This window comes from Dipodomys ordii, unplaced genomic scaffold, assembly GCF_000151885.1.
Source record: "Dipodomys ordii isolate 6190 unplaced genomic scaffold, Dord_2.0 Scaffold32, whole genome shotgun sequence".
In the NCBI taxonomy this organism is placed as follows: domain Eukaryota; kingdom Metazoa; phylum Chordata; class Mammalia; order Rodentia; family Heteromyidae; genus Dipodomys; species Dipodomys ordii.
Genome location: NW_012267248.1, coordinates 15,981,653 through 15,995,180, shown reverse-complemented (window position 1 = coordinate 15,995,180; position 13,528 = coordinate 15,981,653). Strand labels below are relative to the sequence as shown.

General features: G+C 37.6%; 1 protein-coding gene across 1 annotated transcript in view; it reads right to left on the bottom strand.

Moving 5' to 3' along the window:
* The window catches only part of Bach2 (BTB and CNC homology 1, basic leucine zipper transcription factor 2), a 351,502-nt gene that overhangs the window by 256,176 nt on the left and 81,798 nt on the right, over positions 1-13,528 (bottom strand). Inside the window, exon 2 of the mRNA XM_013016732.1 lies at positions 9,573-9,680. The gene's annotated coding sequence lies outside the window, so the exon portion shown is untranslated. The remainder of the gene's footprint in view (positions 1-9,572; positions 9,681-13,528) is intronic.

The window sequence follows — 13,528 nt, the reverse complement described above, 5'->3', positions numbered from 1 at the left end:
TTCCAAGTATATTTTAGATATGAGACCCTTGTCCGTTGTATGGCTAGTAAAGATATTCTCCCAATCCGTGGGCTTTCTATTGAAGTGATCTAACTTTTACTTGGGTACTAAGGACAAGAAAATTATAAAATAAGGGGCCACATTCATGTAACTTTTTCAGAAAAACATTTATTCCAAGTGATCTAACTTTTACTTGGGTACTAAGGACAAGAAAATTATAAAATAAGGGTGCATCATATGATTTTAAATCAGTCTGAAGAGAAGTCACTATGTATTTAACATCTTCTGCCCTCAAATACAGACAAAAATTTAGCTGCTTTATAGCAGAGTAACTGGTGTGGACTAAATATACATTTCCATCATTTTTTTTTCTTGCATCAAGGAAAAAGAAGAGGACAGATATCCAAACTAAAAGAAGAATTGTTCAAAAATCCCTCAAAAGCTGAGCTGGCAGCTGGATTCTGTTTTTTGAAAAGCTCTGGTGATTGGGCCTGAGCTCAGAGCTCAATTTAGATCATGACATCTGGATTTAGAACACATGTGAGCTGTGGCAGCAAGTTTCCAGGTCACCACTGATCTGAAACAGAGACCAAAGAGCACTTGCAAAAGACCACTCCAAATAGAGAAGATGCTTAAGGGACTGATAAACCACAAAGGTTTTTGGAACCCCATCCCCAACATTTAGGGAGCAGAACTCCTCAGTGTTTCCTTTATCTGACAGCTATAAACAGGTGTTAGGAATGGGGGAGGGGGCGAGATGACACTTAACAGTCTCTATACAGCTTGGTCCAGGGCAGGGAACATGGCTCACCAGTGACTTTCCTAAAGTGGCTATTGTTCAGATTAAGCTCAGGGACTCTGGTAACAAAATGTCAAGCATCAGAAAATACATACCTACTATTAAGATCCGTGCTGAACTTTGAAAGAGAAAATCTAGGAGGGGGATATCAAAAAGTCTTTTATTTTTAAGTTCTCGGGGAAAACCATAGCCATGGTAATTCTAATAGAGTTTACACAATGAAATCTAAGAGAACAGGGGGAAATAGTGTTACAAATCTCCCAGCTCAATTTTAATCTCCATCAGAATTCACCTTGTGTACCTTTCTTAATTTTTCTTGGATGCTGATATGTCCAGAATGCTGGTGTTTCTGCAGCTCTGGATTTTATGGGCAATAATAGTAATATAAAATAATCCTCCCCCTTGCTTTTTTCCCTCTCCTCCCCCATCTCTCTTCCTCTCTCTCTTCTCTCTTTGTAGTGAATGTCAAGGCTGTCAGTGTCATAGTCTGACATGATTAGTGTTTCTGACTTTACACCACGAAGCAGACAGAGAGAGGCACGTGAATGGAAGGAAAGGGAGGCAGGATGCACAGCCATTTAAAAAGTCAGAGAGAAAAAAAAGAAGCCCGACCTCCTTTCTGTGAGGTTCCTTGATTACAGGGCAGCTTATAAATCACCTTGGACTTTTCTCATTATCCAATTAGTTCATTTCCTCACTCCTCTGGAAATCCCTAAGGTGTGGATCTATTCGGTGAGATCAAAGCCAGTGGCTATAATAACAGATAAGACAGAATTGGAGATTCAGCGGATTCTAAGGCTGTGGCGTGTAACAATCAGCACACGTTGGGCAGATAGTGCCAGTCCATTTCAAGTATCGATTCGATGCACTTTGTCACTCTAATGATGTTATCTCATTAAAAGAGATAAATGCCCCGCTGTTCTTCTAAGAGCATCTGCTGCTTCTCTCTCTCTCTCTCTCTTTCTCTCTCTCTCAGCAGCATAGCTCTCAGCACCAGCACATTAAAAATCGCATTGAAACCCAACAGCAAGGTTTGCTACAGAGCTGTTTACCAAGGCTTCTTTTTAATTGCTTTTTCCTTTTTGTCATCCTTTCCAGTTCCTCCCCACCCCCAACAGACATGCATAGAAATAAGCAATATAAAGATGCATGATCATAATAGGAAGGGCTTATTGAGTGTCTAGTATCAGGGTTTAACTTATTCCTCCCACATCTTGTGAGATAGAATGACCCTCAGTTCACCAATAAGGAAATGGACTTTGGTATTTGGTAACTTGACCAAGATCACATGGTAATAAGAGCCTAAGCCACAACTGGAACAAGTGTTCATCCAATCCAAATTGATTTTGAATCCTCATTTTCATTCACAAAGCAAGTAAGTAAATATGACTGCAACTCAATTAGAACAGGTGAAAAACTATAAAAGAAGGGGGCAATTATTCTCCATCCTACTAATACCAGGAACACAATGCCATAGGCACCACAATAGTTTTGTTTCAACAGATTTCTTATTAAATAAAAAGGTAGCAATTTTCCATAATGAATGTTTTATACATTATCCCTTTGTGTATCAGGCCTCTAAAGTACACATTATTAAAGTCTATTAAAGTCTGTATTTAGCAGCATTACTAATGTGCCTTTAGGGAAATTATTACAATGAAACAGCATCAGTCTTTCACAAAATTTCAATTGTTTAATATTCCCTTTTTCCTTATCTGCAATACATATATCTATTTTTAGCTATAATCAGACCTCATCCAAAATGCTATAATCCCACCTACAGCTGTCACAACAAATAGTTTATGGGTTGGATTTCTGAAATAACACAAGGCACATATATTGCTAATTTTACAAAGTGCTTCTGTTTTCCTAACTTACTGCAGTTTTCCTACTGTTCTAATTACAGGTACTACTAGATCACGATGACATATGATGACATTTTACCTCTCTGGCTAGGGCTGGGTCTCTTAATTAATTGCTTATATTCCTATTTAATTGAATCTAGCCTCTCAAGATAATGTTACCATATTAAAGGCTGAGGGTAAGAAGTTATAAAACTATTGCATAAAAGGAAAAGGATAGAAAATAAACAAGCCAGAAAAATACATATGCTGTGATTAACCAAATCTAAGTGTTTTCATTTAAATATAAATATTGTCATTTAGATGAGACCAGAAATATATCATATATCATATGTGTATAACTTTCTGAAAAACTTTTACAAATTCTTTAATTTTATATATCTTAAATAGGCATTGCTCTTTTCCTATCTAATATGCTACAAGTCCTATGGTATGAGATTTCTGAAAACCAAGTCAATGATATACATGTACTCAAAGCATAGTATTCAACCCAAACATCTTACAAAAAAGCTAAAAAACTTTCATTTATTTTATGGAGACAAAGATAACAGGACGAATATCAGCAAACAGTTTTGTTTTGTAAGGTCCACATGAGAGTACTAGGAATTCTAAAAGGCTGGATTAGAAGCAACTGTCAGTTATACATTTCCTTCATAGACAGGGATCTCACTGGGATACATTTGCAAAATCAGGCAAACAGGGTCCACTGTTCATATTCTAGAGCTGGACAAGCCACAGATTAACTAAGTAACTAAATAATCATGTTTCCAATCACCAATTGACTAAATAAGATGTAACTTAATTGTAGCCATTAAGGCCTACTAATGAAAGAAGAAGCAAAGGGTTGATGGCCTAGAGAAGGAAGACAGAAGTATTCCTCTGTTTGATTCACGAAGGCCACAATCTACTGGCTTCTGGTATGGACACCAGTAGCCACCAGGCTAAAAGAAGTCTAAGTTGACATCATGTCCAAAGTGCCTCTCTGCTTATGCTGCAGGAAAGTGTGGACTTACTTCAACATAAGGATACAGACTAACAACCCACCAGTTTAGCTAACATTCAATTACAGCTCCACATGAAGACTGGCACAGAGCAATTCATCAGCATGGGGGCAGGGAAGCAAAGCAGTTTCAATCAAGAATCCTAGGTACTCTTCCTTCATTCCTCACAAAATACGAACCCACTAGACTCCCAAATCAACTACCCCAAATTTCTATGAATGTACTACTAAAAAGAATAAAGTGGGGTGGAATGTGCCCCCCTTTTCTTTAAGTGAGACTTGCTTGACCGTCAGCAGCTGAGACAGCATTTCACAGGCTGAGGCCCCTCAGACTTGCAGTTATATTATGGTCACCCCAAACCATATTTCCTCTGTTTCTGACGCTCTTATGGGTTTAAACAAACCCCCAGCCCATCTTTTTCTACTCTGAAGCCTTCGTGACTGCCTGTTAGAATTCTCCATCTTTTCTAATAGGTTGAGAAGCTGTTAGGTCAAACCATAAGATTCCATCATTCAGGACTTTGCCAGACTCCCAGTATGTCATGGTTAGAGCTCACTGTTATACATCTGATTCCAAATTCTCTGTACAGAATAGTTCAGGTTTTTGACATCTGCTTGAATCCTGAAGACTGCTTCTCAGAAAAGGAACCAACTGCTGTTCAACCTTGCACGACCTTTGAGATTTGAAGGTAAGCATGTATCCAAGGGGAAAGAGAGAACACCGCTGAAATGTGTTTTTCTTTAAGCAGAAAATAGAAGACTTGGGACTGAAGCAGAAGTGCTAATGTTGCTTCCATAGTTGAAATGATTGTATGAAGAGATAATTCTACAAAATTTAAGAGGAAATTCTCTAAAATGATATATGCATTATGATATGCATGTATTCATATATGTACAAATACATTTACACAATTATATGCATTTTAAAGGCAAATTAATGTTACCTAAACATATTCAGCTAATCCTTTTAAACTTGTCTTCTCCCTTCTTCATGTCAAACCAATCATCTATGAGAGCACATGACCAGGTGTTATTTTACATTTGCAGTCCTACACCTCACAGAAGGTATTTATATTCTGATTATCTTCCTAGAACTTCACTGCACTGCCCAGTATGACGCACATGGCAAAGGCGTCTAAAGGTCTAACATTACCATTTCCATACATCCAATAGAACTGGCTTTACCTGCCACACAGGTGCTACATTGGCCTGGTATCACCAATGTTCCTTTTAGTTTCCCAGACACTATAAAAATGAAGGTTTCAGAAAGATTAAGGACAATTATTTCTTAAGGTGTTGGAAGTAAAAGTAGAAGAAGGTAAAAACACTTAACACTCAATATTCTTGTTAGTGTTTTTTGTTTTGTTTTTGAGGCCTGAGAATTGATCCCAGAGCTTCAAGCATGCTAGGTGAGTGCTCTACAAGTTGAGCTGCACTCCACCCATTAGAGTATGTCTTGTCATTCTTAGGGCATGTGTATGGTCCAGCTCACTGACTAGTTCTCAAACTTTTTGTCTTAGGATGCTTTTACAGGCTGACAAATTACATGAGCCCTGAAGAATTTTGTTTTATAGGACTTAATTCTACACTGTACATCATATTAGAGATTAAAACTAAAAAAATATGGAAAATGTGGAACAAGAATTATCTCAGGGGTGACAGCGCTACAGATCATGAAACCACCTGAAATAATGTGTATATGTGTGTGTGTGTGTGTGTGTGTGTGTGTGTGAGAGAGAGAGAGAGAGAGAGAGAGAGAGACAGAAAGAAAATGACAGCCAAATAATATCTTATATTCACTATGAAAATAGCTTTGAGCTTCTAGGTAGAACTCCTGAAAGAGTCTCAGAGCCTCATTTTTCAAGACTTCCCAAACTGCAGTTTGAGAAAAATGGGTCTAGTTCACTCTTGTATACATCAGCAATGTCCTTGAAGAGATAAATGAAGAAATAAATGACAATTCTGAGTAAGAGGACGTAATACATACTTAAATAATTTGAGCCACTAAACCAAAGGACAGTATCTCTTTCAAGAGCATTCATCTACTTACATGGCCCCCAAACCATCAATACATTAAGAGGTTTCTTCCTGGAAATAGGCCAAACAGAACAACTACAAAGAACTAATCTTTGTTTCATCAATCTCTCTCTTGTTTTCTATTTGCCCACTAAACATCTTCCTGCAGCTGTACTTCAAATGCAAAGAACTAACATAGTATTTATTTTAATGTTTGTTTTTTCTGCTTACTAATAAAACACAAACACTTACTGTAGGAAAGGTAAAAATACTGGAAAATTTTTTTTAAGGAAAGAAAAAAATGTACCTATCTTCTGAGAAAACAACTTTTGACATTTTGGGCCTTACTGTTCAGTCTATTCATCATGCATAGTAACACTAGAATAAAAATTCATATGTTACCAAGCATTTACTGCGTTTTACTTAGAAGTGTCGTTGGTATGAAAAATGCATACTACTAAAGAAAATTTAGATCAGACATGCAAAAAGAACATTTTGTAGTGAACTACTATCCTTTTTCTGTGTACATACATGTGCTTTTCTAAAAGGAAAGAGAGAGAGAAAAAAAGAAAGAAAGGAAGGAAGGAAAGAAGGAAGGAACGAAGGAAGGAACTACAATATAGTGTGCAACTTGCCTTCTCCTTAATTTACTTAGAACATCTTTTTATGCCATCAAGTGCTCTTCCAGGCTTCCCTGGTGCTTTTTATTGCATGGCTGTTCCATGGTTATTACTTGAAAAAAATTACTGTTAAGCAATATTGTGATGAGCATCTTAGCTAAATTTTTACACACATTCATGGCAATAGTTTTGAGTTAATGTTCTAGAAATAAATTTTTTGGGTCAAAAGGTATGTACATTAAGCTTTGATACACAGTAATTCCCGCCTGTGTTTTCAGCGTGTATGAGAGCTCCTGATATTCCCAATTCCCTCCCTCACTGAGTAATTTTACCTATCCTTATCAACTGCATAGGTGGAAAATACCATCTCATCATCTTAATTTGCATTTCTTTGATTACTGTGGTGGTTGAATATTTCCTCTATGTTTTATTATTATTCCTTTATGGATTTTATCTTTCTGTTCACTGCTCATTTTCTATTAAAACAATCTTTTGTTATTACTTTAATCTGCAGGACCTTACTAAATTAGCTAAATTAAAGCTCTTACCATATCAGATATATTAGCTTGTCTTCTGAACTAGTTCAGAATGTCAGAGTCCTGTACTATGTAGCCCAGGCTGTACCACAATTTTTGAATCTCTTACTTCAGCTTCCTAAGCGCTAGGATTACAGGCATGTACCACCACACCCATTTCAGAATATTTTTTGATGGAAAAGAATTTTGAGCTTTAAACATTTTTTTTACAATTTCTACCATTAGACATTAATAAGGCCTTCTATACTCCCAGCTCATTTAATGTTTACTTATATTTTCTTTCAAGCCTTAGTTTGTCATTGTGCCATGAAGCCCTGGGCATCTTTTCCACACAGATCATCTCTGGTTGACCCCAAGCAAACCTGCCAATATCTATGCCAGCATCATCACCAATGGTACCTCACATGATAAACAGGGACCCTAAACTCTGCAACTATTTTCTTCCCTGATACTTAATTGAAATGCCCCTTTAGCTAGCTGGGGTTCAAGAAGGAAGAAGAGAGTTATAGCATGTGACCAATGACAGCGACACACACAGTTCTCTAACTTTCTAGGAATAAGTCCACTTGGGATGCCAATCACACCCACAGCAATACTTTTAATACTTTAACTCACATACCTCATTGATGAGATGGCTTTGTATTTGTGCTGAGAAAGAAGTTTCCTCCCCAGAGAATGAGCTATTCTTTGTCTTATGCCAAGAAAGCCTGAGAAAAATGCTGACTGCTGGAGGTGACGCATCAATCTTAATCTCTACTTTCAATTAAAATAACATAAAATCAAGTGCTTACTGGGCCACTCAGGCAGAACCTGGGTTCTTTCTAGTCAAGACACACCTACTGAGACACTTGAAATTTCTTGGGAGTCTGATTCTCAGGTGTGTGTCAAGAGCACAGCCCCGATAGCAGGTATGGAGTTGCCCTGGAGAAACTCTGGGCAGGGCCGACAGAGCAAATTGTGCATGCTGATCAGAGATTTCCCAAGAGTCTTACTTTCTAGTACATCAAACCTGAAATAACAGAAACCAAGATTTACAATGCTAGTTCTCCTCCTCTGTCGTACATAGTAACTGTGAGGAAGCACAGCTGTCTCCTTTCTAGAATTTTCAAAGCTGAATTTTCAGACTTCTTGAAGGTAAGTATTTAAGCCAGGGTAAGTAAGAGCACAAAGCTTCCTTTTCTTTGTCTTAGCCAAATGCAAACCTTTCAAAAACAATTGCTGTTTTATTTTTCCTGATCTCTTCAGATAGGGCAAAGAAGATACAGCCTCCCCCAGAGTTTCAATCTGGAGGTCCCTTCCAGAATCCTGCAAATACTCAAGAGATCTTAGACCTTCCCATCTTTGAAAAGGCTGAACAAATGGCCTAATGGTACATAGAGAGGGATCTTAATAAGTTAAATTTGTTTTCTGAAGTGAAAGCATTCCATACATCTTTGCAATACAAGATCATTCAAGAGTCCTAACCAATCATACAGGAGCCCATAGATTAAAAACATCTATTTTTGACAGTCTTTGGAAATGTCTCTCTTCATAGGGAAATGTCTCTCCAAATTCTGGAATGCTTGCAGCAGGAGAAGCAAGCTCTTCATGCTTTTAGTGGCTTGCAGTATCTGACTCTTCCCTTGGTCTCTGAGCCATCACCTACTAGTGTAGTAGTTCTCAACTGATTTTTTTTTTTTTTTGCGAAGGGACATTGCGTGATATTCAGGAGACATTTTGGGTTGTTATTGACTGAATGAGTGTAATGGATGCTATTAAAAATCCTATAGTGCAGAAGACTGTCATTCACTATAGAGAATTACCTAGTCCAAACGTCAAGTATCATAGCTGAGAAACCCTGCTTCAGCCAGTCTAAACCCTTTTGTGTTTTCTAAACCTACCAGACTTTCATGTATGCTTTTGTGATTAAGCGCAAGCTGTTTCCTTTATCCGGAGTGCTTCTTTAGCCCAGTATGTTAACTCTTACTACCTAGGGCCCAACTTAAAATCCCACCTCTTCTATATTGCCCTTCCTAGATCCCACAATTGAGACTTATCTTGTTAGAACAGTAGTCATGCTGACCCAAAATAGACCATCACCATCAAAAACCTTGATCCAACACATATTCATCATTTATCCCCAGAGTGCCTATCTAGTAATCAATCACTGTTCACCAGATCAATCAGGGAATTAATGGAAATGTTGTAGATACTCCTTAAAGCAACTAGGTCTAAGGGACAAGAATATTTGAACATCAAGGGCAAGAGCAACAAACAGTTATCGAGTGCTTGGAATATGGATCAGCACTATGTTAACACCTTCCATCCTTACAACAATCTTGCCAGGCAGGCACCACTATTATTAGTATTTTATACATGGGGGAAATGGAGGTCCCAAGAAGTTAAGCCACTTGTCTAGATCATTGAAGGTAACATCTGGCAGTGCTGATATTTAATCTCAGGAAATCTGGCTCCAGAGTTTCAATCTTCTAAAAGTCATACCAAGGGAGTTATACTAACAATCAATCTTTCAGCCACTAAAGGCCTCTAAAAAATACAAATGATACCTCCAGAGGTTATATAACCATGGAAACACTGCTCCCGACCCATGACCCTTTGAAACACTGTTCACAGGGATTATACAACATGATATAACCTCTTGAATGTTCTGGCATGTGAAACAACCTAGTTGTACAATGGAAAGAGGAAGATCATGGTACCATAAAAAATATCCAAATACTGTTTCAAAATGCCTCTTACCTTGTTCATGCTGTAGAGATGAGAGCAAGAGATCAGACATGTCACAAAGTGAGGCAGCTCTTGAAGAATTTCCTTGTTCCTGGAGGTCTCAGTTCTTGAAGCAGAGAGCTGCATTATGAACATAAACAAGAACCCTTCAGCCTAAGCTCAGGAAGGCTCCAAGATATCCTGTGTTCAATAGAACTTTCTGACATGACGCAACAATCCAAGATGGCGGCCACACATGACTCTTGAGCCCTTATATACACTACTGGGTAATAGGGGAGTCCACTGAGACCTGGCACACGGTGGTGCTGTTGACATGCAAGTTTCTTGCTGTTTTGTAAAGAGATCAAAGGTCAAATGAAAAACTGTTATTGAGCACTAAATTAGGAACTACCTACAATTTTAATTAAATATAAACAGTCAATGCCTTTAGTGGCTATCACATGAAACAATCCAGGTCCCAGACAGTTAAATCAAGAATCATGAGGCATACCACTGGTCACTGGGTATGCCAATAGACAAGCAAAAGCTAGATATTATATATTTAAGAGTGGTTACACACGCACAGGGACAAAACCACTATGATTTAGTAACTATTTTTGAGTATTTACAAAAGGCAAAGGGGCCAATGACAGGAATTTCTAGTTCAAGCTTTGACCTTTTTTTAAAAAAAGAAAGAAGCTAGAATGTCAACAGCACCACTGTGTGCCTGACCTCTGTGCATTCCCCTTTCAGTATCTACAGACACAAAGGAATAGACAAGCGCGAGTGCCTGGTAGTATTACTGCATGAGATTCATACTTAGACCCTTACAAGGTATACCATCAGGGAATTGAATAAGTCAGTTTTCTATGGGCTAAATGAATCAAACAATCCAGTCCCACCAACATTAGAATCAGAGTATGGATTTTTAGTCATCCTACTGGTTGTTAAAAAAACAAACGGGGATTTTAATCCATTTGAATTGTGGTTTTGAATGAAACAGTTTATGGTATGGTTTTGAGGTTCTTTAACAAACAAGAGAATGAAAAAAATATTCCCAAGCATTTAGCCTTTTTCTTTGAAAGATGTTTATGAGATCTGAGAGAATAAAACACTGTAAGTTTCCTTACATCCACCTGACTGGTACATTACTTTATCAAGTTGCATCTAGGGATGGATTACCTATTTGAACTTCCCATGAAACATGGAATTGGAGAATGGTGAGACGAAGGACAAGGAAGCAATGCAACAGTGATATACACAAAGCAATATGTTGGAAATGATCTGTACAACTTGGGGGTCCGGGAGAAAAAGTAGGAGAAAAATGAGGGAAAAGGGGTAACAAGTGTGACAAGAAATGCACTTATTACCTTACTTATGCAACTTAACCCCTCTGTACATCACCTTGGAAATAAAAAAATATAAAAAAGAACTTCTACAAATTTCAAAGTTTGGAGTTTTAATAAATATTTTTTACAGTAGGCTAAAATAAAGAAAAAATGGAATTGGAACTTTAATTGGGACTATAAATGCTTTAAAATGAAGCACAGGGTCTGGGAAGGTGGCTCAGTGGAAAACAATTGCTTTGCATGCATGAGGCCCTGGGTTCGATTCCTCAGCACCACATAAGCAAAAAGAAAAAAGCCAGAAGCGGCACTGTGGCTCAAGTGGTAGAGCACTAGCCTTGAGCTGAAGAGCTGAGGGACAGCGCCCAGGCCCAGAGTTCAGGCCCACGACTGGACCCCCCCCAAAAAAAATAAAGCACATATTTTAAATTAAAATAAGAATAGAATACATTCCACATGAATATGAAGCTCTCAGAATCACATCACCCTTCACAACCATCTTTACTTCTTAGTGATCAGCCTTTGCCTACCAGAATGTAATATGTCTGCTAACTGGAGCAGTCCGAGCTGTATTCTCCATATTAACAGTTTTCACTGCTAAGAAAATGATTCAGCAATTAAGTTTTCAAAAGATTAATTCCTATTTCATATATATGTATGTGTATATATGCATATAACCATGTTGTGAACATACTATCATTAGTTTTTATTTATAAATCAGAAAATAGGGAGAGATAATTGCAAATCACGGTAGGCACAGATTCCAAAGAAAACATCACATTCATTCACAGCAATATTTTAATGATAATGTCCACCAAACAGAGATCCTAAATTCTGACTCTGCAGCATGAATACAGAAAACATCTCCATTTGTATACAATGACTGGGCAATCATAGCTTCACAGTCATGAGAACTCACTAATTCACTTAAAAGTAACTGAAATAATTATGTATATAACTTTTAGTCTTTGAATTTCCAGAAACAGAATTTCTGAATTTTAAAGTAGAATTCTATACATGTTTCCACAGAGAGCTACATAGATAGATCCCTTTAAAACGTATAGTCTAACACTGAAGTAGAAAGTTTATCTCAAACCTTGAGATGCTAAACATAACAACTTCAAATGATCATATTGGTATTGATACAGGAAGGAGGGCCCAAGTTACAAGCACAATTGCCCTGAGAAGCTCTACCCAGTTCAACCATGCCACAGTCCTACGCCCTCAGAACTAGGGCAGGCAGCTTGCACTGAACTAATTATAATTATGGACCTCTCCCTGTCTCTGATTCCAAGTGTCCTTATGCCATTCTCATATATGTCATTCTATAACTAAACAAGAATAAAACTCCTTTTGAGGAGGATATTAGTTACATAGAAATATTAATATTATGAACAGAGTTTTTTTTTCTTTATTCTCATTCACAGGGCCTAGGATGATACAGACTTTTAATGTGGGACCTTAAAACAATGCTGGACCAGGGCATGGCTCAAGTGGTAGATAGAGTACTGGCAGCAAGCACAAAGCACTGAGTTAGACCCTGGAAAGGAAAAAGAAAGAAAAAGAGAGAGAGAGAGAGAGGAAAGAAAGAAAGAAAGAAAGAAAGAAAGAAAGAAAGGAAGGAAGGAAGGAAGGAAGGAAGAAAGAAAGAAAGAAAGAAAGAAAGAAAGAAAGAAAGAAAGAAAGAAAGAAAGAAAGAGAAAAAAGAAAGGAAGGGAGGGAGGAAGGAAAGAAAAGAAAGAAGAGAGGGAGAGAGGGAAGGAGGGGAGGAGAGAAAGAAAGAGAGAAAAGAGGAAAGAAAAAAGGAAAGAAAAAAGAAAGAGAAAAAGGATAGCAAAAGATAGGAAAAGGATAGAGAAAGAGAGAAAAGACAATGCTGATACTTAATGCAGATTGACTTTTTTTTTGTAATAAAGGAAAACTTTTTAATACCAGATTTAGAAATCTTTTTAAAATATTAAGAATATCAGAATCAATACTTTCAGAAATTTTACAAATAAATAGCTGTATAGTGCTCAATTACATTAATAATGATCTTACAGAATTTTAAGACTTGTGTGGTAGCATGTGCCTATAATCTCATTTACTCATTAGGCAGAGATTGATTAGGAGAATTGCACTTGGTTAGAGTCTAGGCAAAATTTAGTGGGATTATATCACAACTCACAAAGTAGAATACATCTGTATTCCCAGATACAAGGGTAGCATCAGTAGGAAGATTGAACTCTGAGGCTGACTGCACATGAAAGTGTGAGGCGAAATCTGAAAAATAACCTAAAAGCAAGAAAGGGCTTGAGATATAGCTCAAGGGGTAGAGGAATTAGCAATTGAGAGGCTCTGAGTTCAAACCCCAGTACCCACCTCCAAAACTTCTATATGTATGCTCTCATTTAGTACTGATGTTAATCTAAGTGATAGTTTTCCTAACCAGATCTAGGGAAACAAAAATGTTACAGTAATTAGCAGTACACATGAGGTGGAGCTATAAATGACTTTAAGAAACTATTTAAGTAAAGAATGAATAAGGCAGCCAGGCTCTGGTGGCCCACACCTGTAATCCTAGCTACTCAGGAGGCTGAGATCTGAAGATCATGGTTCAAAGCCAACCCGGGCAGAAAAGTCCCATGAGTCTCTTATCGCCAA